Source organism: the organism of the source record quoted next, unplaced genomic scaffold (genome assembly GCF_019419815.1).
Source record: "Pyrus x bretschneideri cultivar Hongxiangsu unplaced genomic scaffold, Pyrus_bretschneideri_v1 Contig7, whole genome shotgun sequence".
In the NCBI taxonomy this organism is placed as follows: Eukaryota; Viridiplantae; Streptophyta; class Magnoliopsida; order Rosales; family Rosaceae; genus Pyrus; species Pyrus x bretschneideri.
Genome location: NW_025999809.1, coordinates 2,144,521 through 2,159,542, shown reverse-complemented (window position 1 = coordinate 2,159,542; position 15,022 = coordinate 2,144,521). Strand labels below are relative to the sequence as shown.

The window sequence follows — 15,022 nt, the reverse complement described above, 5'->3', positions numbered from 1 at the left end:
ATTGTGCCCATGGTAAACCGAAATCTAACACCACGTGCACTATGGCTATTGTGGATTATAAAATGACCACAACTGATGCCCGTTATAAAAGAATTTCCAAAACTAAAAAAAAATATTTTTATTTTTATTTAATAAATATAATATAATATTTATATACAAGACTGCACATTTACTACAATATAATAATTACATAAATAACATTTATAATCAATGAGCCATCCTCAAAAATATGAAACTATCTATCAAGTATGAAATACGTCTCCATTTACAAACAAATTGTCACCTAAAAGACTTCACTTTTCCTTGAATCGTATGACAAAGATTCGTAATTTGATAACCACCGCTGCCACTGCCCCTTCCTCCTGGTTGAATATTTCTCCTAAACACATAAGGAAAAATAAGTTGATCAAACGATTACTTCTAAGAAAACAGATGCTTAACAATTTGGTATATAACACTCTAAATTCTGGCTGTGCCAATAGACTCATTAAGCTCATGAACAGAAATGATCTGATTCCATGAAAACCTTGACATCTGAATGACATCTTAGAATAAAGAAGATTGAAGAAACAACAGGCCATCAATCCACATTAACAGAAAAGGAATGGAATGATCTTTAATTCTCGATACCGAATCCCATAGAGATTGTCTAATAACTGACCATAGCCAACAAAATATTCAAATAACACTTAGCATTGAAATATTCAAGCATTCATCTTCAACCAAATGACCTTAAAAACGCCACAACACCGAACCCCACACATATTTAAGTTTAGAAGTACAAATTACAAGCACAAGCCCAAAAAAAAAAATATATATATATATATATATAATAAAGCAAATACAAAGGCAGATAGTTCATGAATGTTGACAATAGTGCAAGTATGGGAACTCTCTAACAATTGAATACCCAAAGACAAATGCAAAATGCCTTGAGAAGCCGCAATAGATGCATAACTACATATGAGAACTGACAGGACTTTCAACAAATAACACAAAATTTGCCTGAATCCAATGAACATTTTGAAACGAAAGCAAAAATCTCAACAACTTATCACAAAAAAATCAAACCGTGAGTGCATTGTGAACGCCAACAATGTCTTCATATTCAACACAAGCGTAGCAGACTCCAATTTCCTGCATGCACCAAATTCTACTTTAGCTCCGATCCAGTTCATAGTTTTAGAGACAAACTCACCTTGCCAGCCCTCATCATGCATAATTTGACCCAAGTTTTTAAACTCCTCCTCAATCTCATCTTCAGTAACCGTAGGAGGCAAATTTCTTATATTGGTTGTGCATTCAAAGAATAAATACCAAAACTTAGATTTTGAATTTCTAACAAAAGAAATTCAGATTTTCGAAATTAAACAATTGGTTAGTAGAGAGAGTGAGATTCCATACGAGAAGAACTTGAATGAAAGGGAAACAGATAAGATTTAGAAATTGAAATACTATCAACTCGGAAATTAAGAATCACTAACAACAACTTCAAATTATTGCTACGATTATTCATAATTTTAAAAATTAATTAAAAATAATTAGAGAGGTTGGGAAAATGGAGGACCTGGTCATGGCCAATCGACCCATAGGTGGACGACCTCGGCAAAGAGTGTAGCACCATTATTGCATTCGCTCCCACTACAAATCTGTTTGTTCCAGTTGAAGTGCCTCAGTTTCCGGAGCGACACGGTGGAGTTGAAGGGATGGTCGCCGCCGTTGCAGTGAGGCTGAGGAGAAGAGCGCATGGAGGTTGTGTTGGGGTTGATTTGTTGGGTTGCTGATGCTATTGTAGGAGGAGAGTGGGAGGTTTTTGAGTGGGTCGTATCATGGGGGGAAGAAATTGGTGGTGGTGGTGAGGTGAGGAGTCACGGATGGAGAGAGGCGATGAGTGGAGAGAAGATTAAAAAAAAAATGAGAGAAACGTTTGTGTGAGAGAGGTAAAGTAAGAGGAAATGAACGATTTCACTTAAATTTTGAGAATTGCGGGAGTACAGTGAAATTTCAAAGAATTTGAAATTTTGGGAAATTTTTCAATCCCGCCTTCTAAATTTTTTTTTAATAATGCGTGTAATTTCACCACATTGAATTTTTTTTATTTTTCACGAACATTAAATGTGGTTAAAAAAAATATTTCCACGGATTAAGATTCGTGGTGGTTTAATATTTTTACAATGTGCTAATTAAATCTGTGGTATTAAATTGTTTTATTATAACGGATCGCTACTTGTCTGTTGTAAAATATTATTATCCACAATGTACTGACTAAGCCCGTGATAAATATTCACTTTTTATAAAGGATGCATAAAGTTCGTGGTAAATTTGTTGTGGTAAATGTTCATTTTTTATTACACACTTCTTTTTTTTTAATTTTTTTTTTTTTGCTTCTTACCGTTTCTATCTTACCTATGGTTATCAAATCTCAAATCTCAAATCTCAAATCTCAAGTGGTGTATATAAAGCAAAGGACAATCAATGATAGTTTTCGGTCATTTTCTTTTAGAATTTGGTCAAACGGCTACAAATAAGAGGCTATTTAAAGGTTATAATAATTTTAGCCGTTTGATCAAATTTCAAGGGTCCTGATTTAAAATTTTGGTAGATTTAGTGGAAGAAATTCGGAGATGATCTCTTTCCTACCAATACTCTAGGCTTTAGATATTGGTAGGGCATTGTGTATATTCTCACTTGATGCTTTATTTGACTTCAGACTTTGTGTTTTTAAAAGATTATTAATTTTATCACTTATCCCTAGTTCAGAACATTATACCAAATTGTCGCACTATTATATGTCTTCTCAACACTGTTAAATCCTCATTATCTGTAAATCATAATCTAAACAAATGCATCAATAACTCATCAAAACCCAAAAAATAATTGTGGCACACATGTCAAATGGGAATTTAGTAACAAGGAATAGTTTCTTCATGTAGAAATACTCTGTATTTTTCACATGATTATACAAATTGACTTATAGATATATATATATATATATATATATATATATATATATATTTTTATAAATGTGACAAGTCCGGCTTCAGCGCTATGATACCCTCGATTCGATTGTTTTACAAGAATGCTGGGCTGGGTAGTAAGCCATATATATGGGAGGAACTAGTTTTAGCCTTCAATTTGATTTCATAGCTGTTTTGTTAAATCTTCTATTTTTAATCTCAACAGTTCATTTTAGGTATTATCCAATAATACGTACTATGGAAGAAAAATTCAAATGTGAGCAATTGAGTCTGTGACATGCACAATCTTCTTGGTTCTTACTTCTTGGAAGAGTTTCTCTTTTTAGCTTGGGTAAAAAACTGTATATTTATGGTGATTAAAGAAAAGAGAAGACTCTTATGCAACTCTGTCGATACTAAGTGGAGGCAATCTTACATTGTGTTTACGTGTTGGTGTATTTGGAAGGCTCACTGTGATTTTGTGTTCAATGGGGTGCCCATTAATCCTTCCAAAGTCATGGCTGCTGTCTCTGCGGCTGTGAGTACTTTTTTTTGGTGCGAAGGCAGTGGGTGGGTTTAGAAGAGTGGGCGATGGGAGGAGGGATACCCAGGTTTCGCGGTGGTGTGCTCCGGCCTCTCCTTTTGTGAAGATTAATGTGGATGCTAGTTGGTCCAAGGCATCTAAGATGGGTTTTGTCGGAGTGATATTGCGGGACAAGGATAGAAAGTTTGTGGCTGCCGCGAGGTATGCTATTAGTGCTCCTTCTGCTGCTGCTGCGGAGGCCAAAGCGTTGTTGCACGGGTGCCAGTTAGGAACTACTTTGGGTGTCAGGTATGTCATCATGGAATCGGACTCCCTTGAAGCTATAAAATGTCTTTCTTGCTCTCTGTCTATGGGTAGTTGGGAGGCTTTCCCCGTGTTGGCTCGGGTTAAGCAATTGGGGGGGGGGGGGGGGTGGTTTTCTTGGTTGCCGCTGGTCTTGGGTGCCCAGATCAGCTAATGGTGCATGAGATTGCGTCAGTTGGTTTTCCGGAGATGTGTGATGTCGTTTGGGTCGATAGGCCCCCATCTTCGTTGGTCTTTGTTTTGAATAATGATGGGCTACCTTGTCCTCACTAAGTTGGCTATGGTGGGTGTTGGGGGTGACGCCTCTATTCGGTGGAGGGGTCTTTGTGGTCTATCCCTTGTCACTGCTTGGTTGTAGTTCTGGTGTTTGCCTCTCTGTAGGCTCCTTTATATATTGGTTTCCTTTGGCGTTCAAAAAAAAAAAAAAAAAAAAAAAGAGAGGACCTTAAAAGCAGCAATTGGCCTAACATTCATTTTTTAACAAGAATTCATGGCAGTTTGCCTTCCTCCCCAACTTCAATGTGAGGGATTTCAAAGTTCACAGAGGTTTTAAGAGAGAAAAGTGAAAGTGATTGTTGACTCTCTCTCTCTCTCTCTCTCAGTTGATTCACTTTTCCTCAAATAAGCTTTCACTTGATTTTAACTTGAAAGAAGACATGAAGATAATACTTTGTCATGTGCTTGCAAATTACAACCCAGATGGAAGGCGGTGCACTCTCTCTGTCAAACTGTCGTATAAGCATATATGTATATGGTCTATACTTGTGGTGAACATGCACTTCTGTTTCATGTTTTAGTTAAGCTCAGTTAGCATGCATGATGTTATTGTAAACAAATATTTTTGGAACCCTAATTTACTTTGCTAGTACTAACTTTTCCACGTTCATGGCACGTGGTATGTACAAGTACACCACAAAATTTTAGTAGAGCTTTGGAGTACTCGAATTGGAGACAGAACCTTTTTCGAATAAAACGATATATAAAATGTATGACTTCATAACTATATGTATACAGACGGAGTTGTGATATCATTTTTTTACACAATTTTTAAGGAGAAATTAAGTTTTCTTGTCACATCTCAGCTTGAGACGGATCACTTTTCGGACCCGCTTCACCACCGTAGCACGATATTGTCCGTTTTGGGCTTACCATTCCCTCACGGTTTTGTTTTTGGGAACTCACGAGCAACTTCCTAACGGATCACCCATCATGGGATTGCTCTAGCTCCCTTCTCGCTTAACTTCGGAGTTCCTACGGAATCCGAAGCCAGTGAGCTCCCAAAAAGCCTCGTGCTAGGTAAAAATGAGAATATACAAATAAGGATCACTCCCATGGGCGATGTGGGATGTCACAATCCACCCCCCTTAGGGGCCCGATGTCCTCGTCGGCACACCACGACCATGGTTAGGCTCTGATATTGTCACATCCCGGCCTAGGGCGGATCACTTCCCGGGCCCACTCCACCACCGTAGCACGATATTGTCCACTTTGGGCATACCATTCCCTCACGGTTTTGTTTTTGGGAACTCACGAGCAATTTCCCAGTGGGTCACCCATCATGGGATTGTTCTAGCCCTCTTCTCGCTTAACTTCGGAGTTCCTACGGAACCCGAAGCCAGTGAGCTCCCAAAAGGCCTCGTGCTAGGTAAGAATGTGAATATATATATATAAGGATCACTCCCCTGGACGATGTGGGATGTCACATTTCTTACCTCTGTTTTCAATTTCATTGAGTAAAACCTTATTCATTTTCAATATTTTGTTAAGGTCCCTAGGTTTTAATGAATGTCGTTAATTATTTCAATAATAATATATTTTACATGTCAAAATAATTAAATTTTATTTATAAATATATTCATTTAGTGTTAGAAACGTTACATTTGACATATTTATATTAATGGCTAAATTTTGTATCATATACTTTTATTTTTAGTTTGTACCCATTTTTAATTTACAACCCTTTTTTTTTAAATTGTACCAATTTTCTTTTCAGTTTTAGTTTGTACCCATATATTAATTTCTTTTTAGAAAACTTCATTTTAATTTTGGCAAAGATGACTTTTAGATTAAAATCATGAGTAAGATCAAATCTAATTTTAGTCCCTTAATACATTAATAACCTCATTTATTAATTATATTTTGATTTTTTAATTATTTCTCTTTTTCTTCCTAATTTTTAATGTATTAATTTTATTTCATTATAATTTTCATTTTCATTTCATTTATCTTAATATATTTAGACAAATTAATTTAAATTAGTTAATCTAACGTTGTTTTTTTAATATAAAATGTACCCGTTGTTTTATATATATATATATATATATATTTAGATAAATTAATTTAAAATTTTTAATCTAAAATGTACGTTGTTTTTTTTTTATATAAAATGTGCCCGTTGTTTTTTTTATACAAAATGTACCACCTTTTTGTGTAAAATGTACCAACTTTTTGTATGTCAAATGTACCCACATTATTATGCAAATATACCAATTTTTTGGATGTAAAATGTCATTAATATAAGTAATGACAAATCATGGGTTTTATTTAAGATAATTTGTAAATTATACTTTTTTATATAAGTATAATTTATCTTTTAATATTTTCAATCCCACAAAACATGTATTTTATTCAAAATCTCATTAATATAAGTAACAAATATCAAATTTTAATTTAAAATATAGAAATGCATTATTGCATTAATTTCAAAAACTGCAATCAAAAACTGAAAACCAGCAATGTTTTAGTCAAAGAATGTTAATAATTAGGGACCGCATCCAAAGTCACCTATTTTTTAAATACTTTTTGTGTGGTCCACTCAGTAATATATTTTAACGATCCGAATCATTTATCTTTTAAAATATTGACAAAAAGAGTTATGTAAAAAAGGTTGTGTCATAAATTCGCTCCCATATATATTTATATAACATTATAACAATTGGAGCTCATGATGCTTATATTGTCATGATTGTTAGAGAATTAATTATGGCAGGTGATTATTGTCTAAATCATCAACAAATTTTTTATCACCTATCAACTGTGTACTCATGAGATTTGTTACTAAGCTTGTATAAAAAATAAAGGACAAAATGCATATGTAAGTATTAATAAGTACGTATATGTTTGTCACATGCAAATGTGTGATGAGTCAATAATAATGCCAATGTGCTTGGTGTGGAAACACATTTGATTCTTTTGTGCTTATGATTCTCTAATAATTCAAAGAGAGATATAGTGAGGGTTGTGGTTAGAAACTTAGACCATTTTTAAAAGAAATGTCAAATATGTCAAATAGGATTAAAAAGATATTCAGGTGTTCTCCAATGGATATGCCAAATATGATGTGGTAGTTGAGTCATTTGACTCCTTACTTTCTAGCTGTTTTCTTTTACATCAAACAAAGAAGAGTCAAATATTTTTAATTTAATTTTTTAATTCATGGGTCCTGTCATATCCCGGCCCGGGACGGATCACTTCCCGGGCCCGCTCCACCACCGTAGCACGATATTGTCCGCTTTGGGCTTACCATTCCCTCACGGTTTTGTTTTTGGGAACTCACGAGCAACTTTCCAGTGGGTCACCCATCATGGGATTGCTCTAGCCCCCTTCTCGCTTAACTTCGGAGTTCCTACGGAACCCGAAGCCAGTGAGCTCCCAAAAGGCCTCGTGCTAAGTAGGGATGGGAATATACATTTAAGGATCACTCCCCTGGGCGATGTGGGATGTCACAATCCACCCCATTTAGGGGCCCGACGTCCTCATTGGCACACACGCGACCATGGTTAAGCTCTGATACCAAATTGTCATATCCCGGCCCGGGGCGGATCACTTCCCGGGTCCGCTCCACCACCGTAGCACGATATTGTCCGCTTTGGGCTTACCATTCCCTCACGGTTTTGTTTTTGGGAACTCACAAGCAACTTCCCAGTGGGTCACCCATCATGGGATTGCTCTAGCCCCCTTCTCGCTTAACTTCGGAGTTCCTACGGAACCCGAAGCCAGTGAGCTCTCAAAAGGCCTCGTGCTAGGTAGGGATGGGAATATACATTTAAGGATCACTCCCCTGGACGATGTGGAATGTCACAGGTCCCATTAACAACCAATAAAATAAAAATAAAAATTAATTTTGATTATTTTTTTAATATTTAATGTAACTCCTGACCCAATAAAATAACAAAATACATATTTGATACATCCATTGAAAAAGAAGATGATTTAACACTTGTATGCAGTTTGCCACATCTATAATATATTTAGATAAATTAATTTAAAATTTTTAATCTAAAATGTACGTTGTTTTTTTATATAAAATGTACCCGTTGTTTTTTTATACAAAATGTACCCATTTATATATATATATATATATATATATATATATATATATATATATATATATATAAAATGTGCCACCTTTTTGTGTAAAATGTACCAACTTTTTGTATGTCAAATGTACCCACATTATTATACAAATGTACCAATTTTTTGTATGTAAAATGTCATTAATATAAGTAATGACAAATCATGGGTTTTATTTAAGATAATTTGTGAATTATACTTTTTTATTTAAGTATAATTTATCTTTTAATATTTTCAATCCCACAAAACATGGATTTTATTCAAAATCTCATTAATATAAGTAACAAATATCAAATTTTAATTTAAAATATAGAAATGCATTATTGCATTAATTTCAAGAACTGCAATCAAAAGCTGAAAACCAGCAATGTTTTAGTCAAAGAATGTTAATAATTAGGGACCGCATCCAAAGTCACCTATTTTTTAAATACTTTTTGTGTGGTCCACTCCGTAATATATTTTAACGATTCAAATCATTTATCTTTTAGAATATTGACAAAAAGAGTTATGTAAAAAAGGCTGTGTCATAAATTCACTCCCATATATATTTATATAACATTATAATAATTGGAGCTCATGATGCTTATATTGTCATGATTGTTAGCGAATTAATTATGGCAGGTGATTATTGTCTAAATCATCAACAAATTTTTATCACCTATCAACTGTGTACTCATGAGATTTGTTACTTTGTAACTAAGCTTGTATAAAAAATAAAGGACAAAATGCATATGTAAGTATTAATAAGTACGTATATGTTTGTCACATGCAAATGTGTGATGAGTCAATAATAATGCCAATGTGCTTGGTGTGGAAACACATTTGATTCTTTTGTGCTTATGATTCTCTAATAATTCAAAGAGATATATAGAGAGGGCTATGGTTAGAAGCTTAGACCATCTTTAAAGGAAATGTCAAATATGCCAAATAGGATTAAAAGATATTCAAGTGTTCTCCAATGGATATGCCAAATATGATGTGGTAGTTGAGTCATCTGATTCCTTACTTTCTAGCTGTTTTCTTTTACAGCAAACAAAGAAGAGTCAAATATTTTTAATTCAATTTTTTAATTCATGGGTCCCATTAACAACCAATAGAATAAAAATTAAAATTAATTTTGATTATTTTTTTAATAGTTAATGTAACTCCTGGCCCAATAAAAAAACAAAATACATATTTGATACATCCATTCAAAGAGAAGATGATTTAACACTTATATTTAGTTTGCCACATCATCCATCAAATATAATTTTGATATATTATTTTTGACATCTCATTTGGAAATGCTCTTAGAAGTTGGAACCAAAACATGCATGAGATTTAAGCAATAGTATCACAAGCCTTATTTCTGCCAAATGTCTTCTTCGTCTAATGATATGTCTAGTTACATGAGAAAAACTTGCATATATTGAGTTATATATATAAACTTAATTATCTTCGATTCTCTTGTCAATGAGTGATCTTGTGTCGATGATATGACTAGTTACATAACAAAACTTGCATTTATCGAGTTATATATAAGATTAATTATCTTCGATTCTCTTATCAATGACTGATCTTGTGCCACATTATGCGAGAAAAAAATAGATATTAGTACATATGTAATTCGTTGCAGATAAGTTATATTGCCCTCATTATTACATAAAGGGGTCTTTTGATCCCCTCACCGTCGTATGTCCAGTACCAACTTTCGAAGCCATAACCATGGGTGTACATGCTGGAGCACTTAACCTCAAGGCTAGGAAGAAAGCTAGTCAACGGTGAAATCTCTGAGAAAACCCCCTCATAAAACGGAAAGAACTTGGCTGCTAAAGAATTCAACAACCGGTTCTGCTTACAACCAATTCAGGATGGACATGTGTTCAAGTTTTGATTTTTTAATTAAAACTTGAACACATGTTCATCTTGGATTGGTTGTAAGCAGAACCGGTTGTTGAATTTACACCAGCCAAGTTGTGTTCTAAGAAAACCCTTAAAAATATCCAACTAAGCAATCCGTTAACTAGATTAATTATTCTGTTTCACTATTTTGCCCTTTTAAGTTATATTTTTGTTTTGAAATGATATTATCTACACTAAGACTATCTCCAATATTTGGGGATAAAGCTTAAAAATTTAAGCCAGAAAATTTTAAGCAATAAGCTGCTTTTCTCCTCCAACTCTTGTGGCTTAAAATTTTTGCCCTTGATAATTAAATAATAATTTTAGCCTACTTTTTGTTCTCGGTAACCTTTTTTTTTTTTTTAAATAAAATTGATGTAGATTATCTTAATTTATTTTTATGAACATTTTAGTCCAAAAATATTTAAATTCCGACAAGTAATTAAAAATCATACAAATACATAGGTATTTATAAAGTTTTAAGTTAAATTTGATTTAAATAATTTTCTTAATTATTTTAGACGTTAGATTTAATTTTGGGCCGTCAAATCTTTATTTTACTATTAGATTTGATCTCATTTGATCGTAGCCATTAGATTATAAGTAAAATCAAAATAAGATTTGAAATATGACAGTTTGGTTGGTCCAGAATAATTTAAGTCAAGCTTAAATATTAGGAGGAATCTAGCCCAGAGATATATTTTCTCCCCAAGGCTTATTTTAGCTCATGGTTGGAGATGGTTCTGAGGGAGTCTTAAAGCTTATATTTTAAGTTTTATCCCATGGGTTGGATGTAACATCCCACATAGCCCAGGGGAGTGATCCTTATATGTATATTCTTATCCCTACCTAGCACAAGGCCTTTTGGGAGCTCACTAGCTTCTGGTTCCGTAGGAACTCCGAAGTTAAGCGAGAAGGGGGCTAGAGCACTCCCATGATGGGTTACCCACTAGGAAATTGCTCGTGAGTTCCCAAAACAAAACCGTGAATGAATGGTAAGCCCAAAGCGGACAATATCGTGCTACGGTGGTGGAGCGGGCTTGGGAAGTGATCCGTCCCGGGCCGGAATGTAACATTGGAGATGGTCTAAGGGGGGATATTCTCACCCCTGTGTCATATTTCCCCACCCACCATTTAATGAAAATGTTATCAACATATTTATCCTTTTAAAAGAAGACTCTTAAGCCCTTATTAAATTAATACTAAAATTTTGGAAAAAAAACAAGATCAATAATTTAAAATATAAATGAATAATGGTGGGTGGGGTGTGATATCTTCGTGAAGGAAAATTTGTGAAAAACATGTTCATTTAAGCAACATCAATAGCATGCAATTAACAATTAAAGGCGGAATCATGCTTGTATGCACTTAAAACAAAACATTTGCCCATGAAATTCAAAGCCTAGTAGATAGGTGAATCAAGACTCAACTCAAAACAAAGTGAGTTGAGAAATCAATACCTTTGTAGATTCCTCTTTGCATAAGCAAAAGGCTAATCACCCAAAGAGAGGGCCTTCATTCCTTGCATCTTGGATCCATGGATTTGGATGGATGAAAAGGTTTCTCCAAGTTCCCAAAATTGAGAACCTCTAAGTCTTCACACCAAGGTATATTGAAGAAGAAATGAGTGACCTAGAGGAAGTAAGATTGCTAGATTTTCCCCTCTAGATTGGCCAAAATTTTAGAGAGAAAGGAGAGCTTGTGTTCTCATCCTTTCCCCCAAAAATAACCCTTAGTAAATTTTAGGCTATAAAGTCCTTTATATAGTCCCTTCAAATAAGTGACCTAATGGACCAAAAGCCCTATTCTTTTACACATGGCTAGCCTATAGGTTTATTGGGCTGTCAAGCCCTTTGTTTTATTCAAGTTGTCATACAACTTGAGTTAATGGGCTTGACATTCAAATCCCATTGGGCCTTGCGGCCCAAAACTAACCCGAGGTCTTTAACGAACTTATTCGTTTGATTAATTAACATATTAATTAATCCTAGCCTTAGATAAATAATTAAACCATTTAATTATTCTTACTCATCTCCGTTGAATCTTCAAACTCTACCTTACACGGTGTACGATCCATTAGGTTCCTTTTAGCGAGGCAATGGGCGATTCAAACTCTTTCAAATCGATTGTGAATTGAAACTTACTTTCAATTCTCCCGTTAGTGATAATACACTTTTAGGGCTTCCACAAACCATGAGTGACACCTAGCAGCATATCATGGTTACCCAAGCTAATCAGAAGAGGTGGAGAACCTATTCAGTTTAGGATTACAAATGCAATACGGTCTTTCTCTAATACAATACTCTTGACCACATTGTTTGGTTTGATAGTTTATTCATGTCTACTATCCAATGTGAATCTTGTGCTTATATGATTACCTTGAATGTGATCTGGAACGCATTCCAACATTTCATTCATACTCTGGCCAGAGATTCCAAATCATATCATAGAGTATTCTCCCTCAAACAGTTTGAAGGTTAGAGATCCCTTGTTGCGCATTCACTTGCCTCCATGGCTAAGTGGCTTAACCCCGACGATGCCGTGGACACCCTGATAGAGTGACTTTGACATAATCAAAGATTAAGGACCTAACCACAAGACAACTGTGATGCCTCAGGTCAAAAGACTAATTTGCATTATCCCAACCATGAGTTCTCATGTGACATGAATATGAGAACTCTTCGTTGATCGTGTTCAGTGAACTCATTCTCTATTGAGCACCTACGTACTTGTCTTGATGTCACACACACCAATGACTCGAGACTAGTCACTCTCCCTGAGAGAAGACATAGCACGTACTGATCTTAACGGACTGTTAATGCCCAATTGACAATCCTATGATCAGGAACGTTTAGGATGTGTCAACGAAAGAATGGTCTCATGAATCTAACTTCTTTAGATCGCATTCTTCCAATCACATATTCCTTGGACTTATCGTTTAAGCATATAACATTTATATTAGACGGCTCAAACAATAATCTTTGCCCTTTACATTTAAACTACATTAGTTTGAAATGAACTACATTAGTTTGAAATGTCCATAAAGTATCATCATATGATTGGTTTTAGGGCACATTTCCAACACTTCGACGGATAGAGGTTGGGAAAGATTTGGGCTAGACTCGACGGAAAAGTTGGAGGAAAGAATGGGTGTGTGCTAGACGAAGGCGAGAAACTTCAAAGGAGGAAAAAGAGACTTGGAGGTGAGATTTGTAGCTTTGAAAAAGAGGAAGAAGAGTGGTTTGGGGATCTGGAGTGATACACCCCAACTCGGAATGTCCACTCAGATTGTTAGATTTGCTTATATTCGACCTTAACCATTCGATTTAATGTGTTTACAAATTTGATTATTTAAAAAAACATATTGATTCTGGAATATTGGCTCAAGATGGTACAACCACATGAGCCGTCAAATAAAAAAATATCTATTGGTCTTTTCGTGAGTGGCAGACAACGTCAATAGCTGGGTCTCAGCCACTATCCTCGACTCATTTTCTAGACTATATTTGACCCAAAATAAGTTTTAACCCAAAATTTTTTTTTAACCTAATGATTAGAGAAGTTTTGGCGGATTTCAAAACTCAACTTTGGAGTTTTAACCCAACCATCGGAGTTGACCTAATAACAAAATAAGGTCATTCCATAAATCAAAACAAAACACTCAACAAATTTAAATTATTATAATGAATATATGACACATAATCTGTCTAACCAAGAGGTAAAGATGAACACGTAAGTAGACATGATGAAAATATGCATGAGTGCATAAATGTTAGATTATGTTACCTTCTTGATAGATACAACGTAAAAATAATGAAAACATGCACGGATCTGAATTAAAATTTTATGTCAATTACCTCAATATAATAAAACTAACAAATATCAAAGCCATATAATCTTTGTCAGGTAGATTGGCACAAAACTAAAACCTATTAGATCGGTAGTTTATATGGAAAGAACAAATTTATGGAGGCAAATTGTCTGCTCTCCTGTTTGGGTGTTCTTTCCATCCCCTTCTATTTGTGCAGTCACGGTTAAGTCACGTCAACATTTTATATTCTTATTGCTTTTTGTTTTATTATCTCTATAAAAAAATTAATATAAAATGTTGAAGTAGCTTAACCGTGACCGTATAAAATAGAAAGAGATGAAAATGATACCCAAATAGGAGGGCATACAATATGCCTTCCAAATTTATACACCTACACATGTTGACAAGAACACCCTTGCAAATTCAAAAATTCATTGCCTCTTTGGTAGGTAGGCTAACAAAATCCAATAAAAAAACAAATAAAAAAAAAACACAAACCTACAATAAAGAAAGAAAACCATAAATCGACTCCTATTAACGAGGTAAATAAACAAAGGGATAAACTTGATAGAAATTTTGGGGGAGAGGATGAAAATTTGCATAAAAAGAAGCTGGAGAATACAGTTGTCTTTGGGCATCTTTAGCATTAATGGTGGCCAATCCATGACACTCAAATGGAAATGGAGAAGGGGAACGAGGAGATCAAGAATATGTAGTCAACTAGAAATTAATTGGTTTGCTCCCGTTTTAATGAGGTAAATTGCTTGATTATTTCCCCTTTTTGGTTAATTAGGAAATTTAATGTTTGTTATTGTTTAAAAAGTCAGGGTGGGAAGAAAAGTCAAAGTATAGGGGTGGCTCGGTTTCATTTGGTTTGTTTTTTTTGTCAAAACCGAAAATCAAATCAATATTAGTGTTTGGTTTGATTCGATTTTTTTTAATTTTGTTTCGGTTCGATTTATGTTAAGTTTGCTTTTGGTTTGGTTATGTTTTTCTTATTCTAATATCATATGTGTACCCAACTATATATAAAACCACATTTTTATTTGGGAATTGTTATCGGCACTTCAAAAATCTCATTCTACACCCCTCACAAGTGTAATTTTCTTTCTAAATATAGCTAGAGAGTTTGGAATGTAGAATAAGAATTTTGAAGTGCCAATAACAATTCCC

The 15,022-nt window shown here is 34.5% G+C and overlaps 1 long non-coding RNA gene across 1 annotated transcript; it reads right to left on the bottom strand.

The window, feature by feature from the left end:
• Window positions 1-727: 727 nt before the first annotated feature.
• Window positions 728-2,182, bottom strand: LOC125472359. Its single transcript, XR_007254287.1, has 2 exons — window positions 1,568-2,182; window positions 728-1,137 (listed from the first exon to the last, which is right to left on the bottom strand). It is a non-coding gene; the product is annotated as an uncharacterized LOC125472359 (long non-coding RNA).
• Window positions 2,183-15,022: the final 12,840 nt, after the last annotated feature.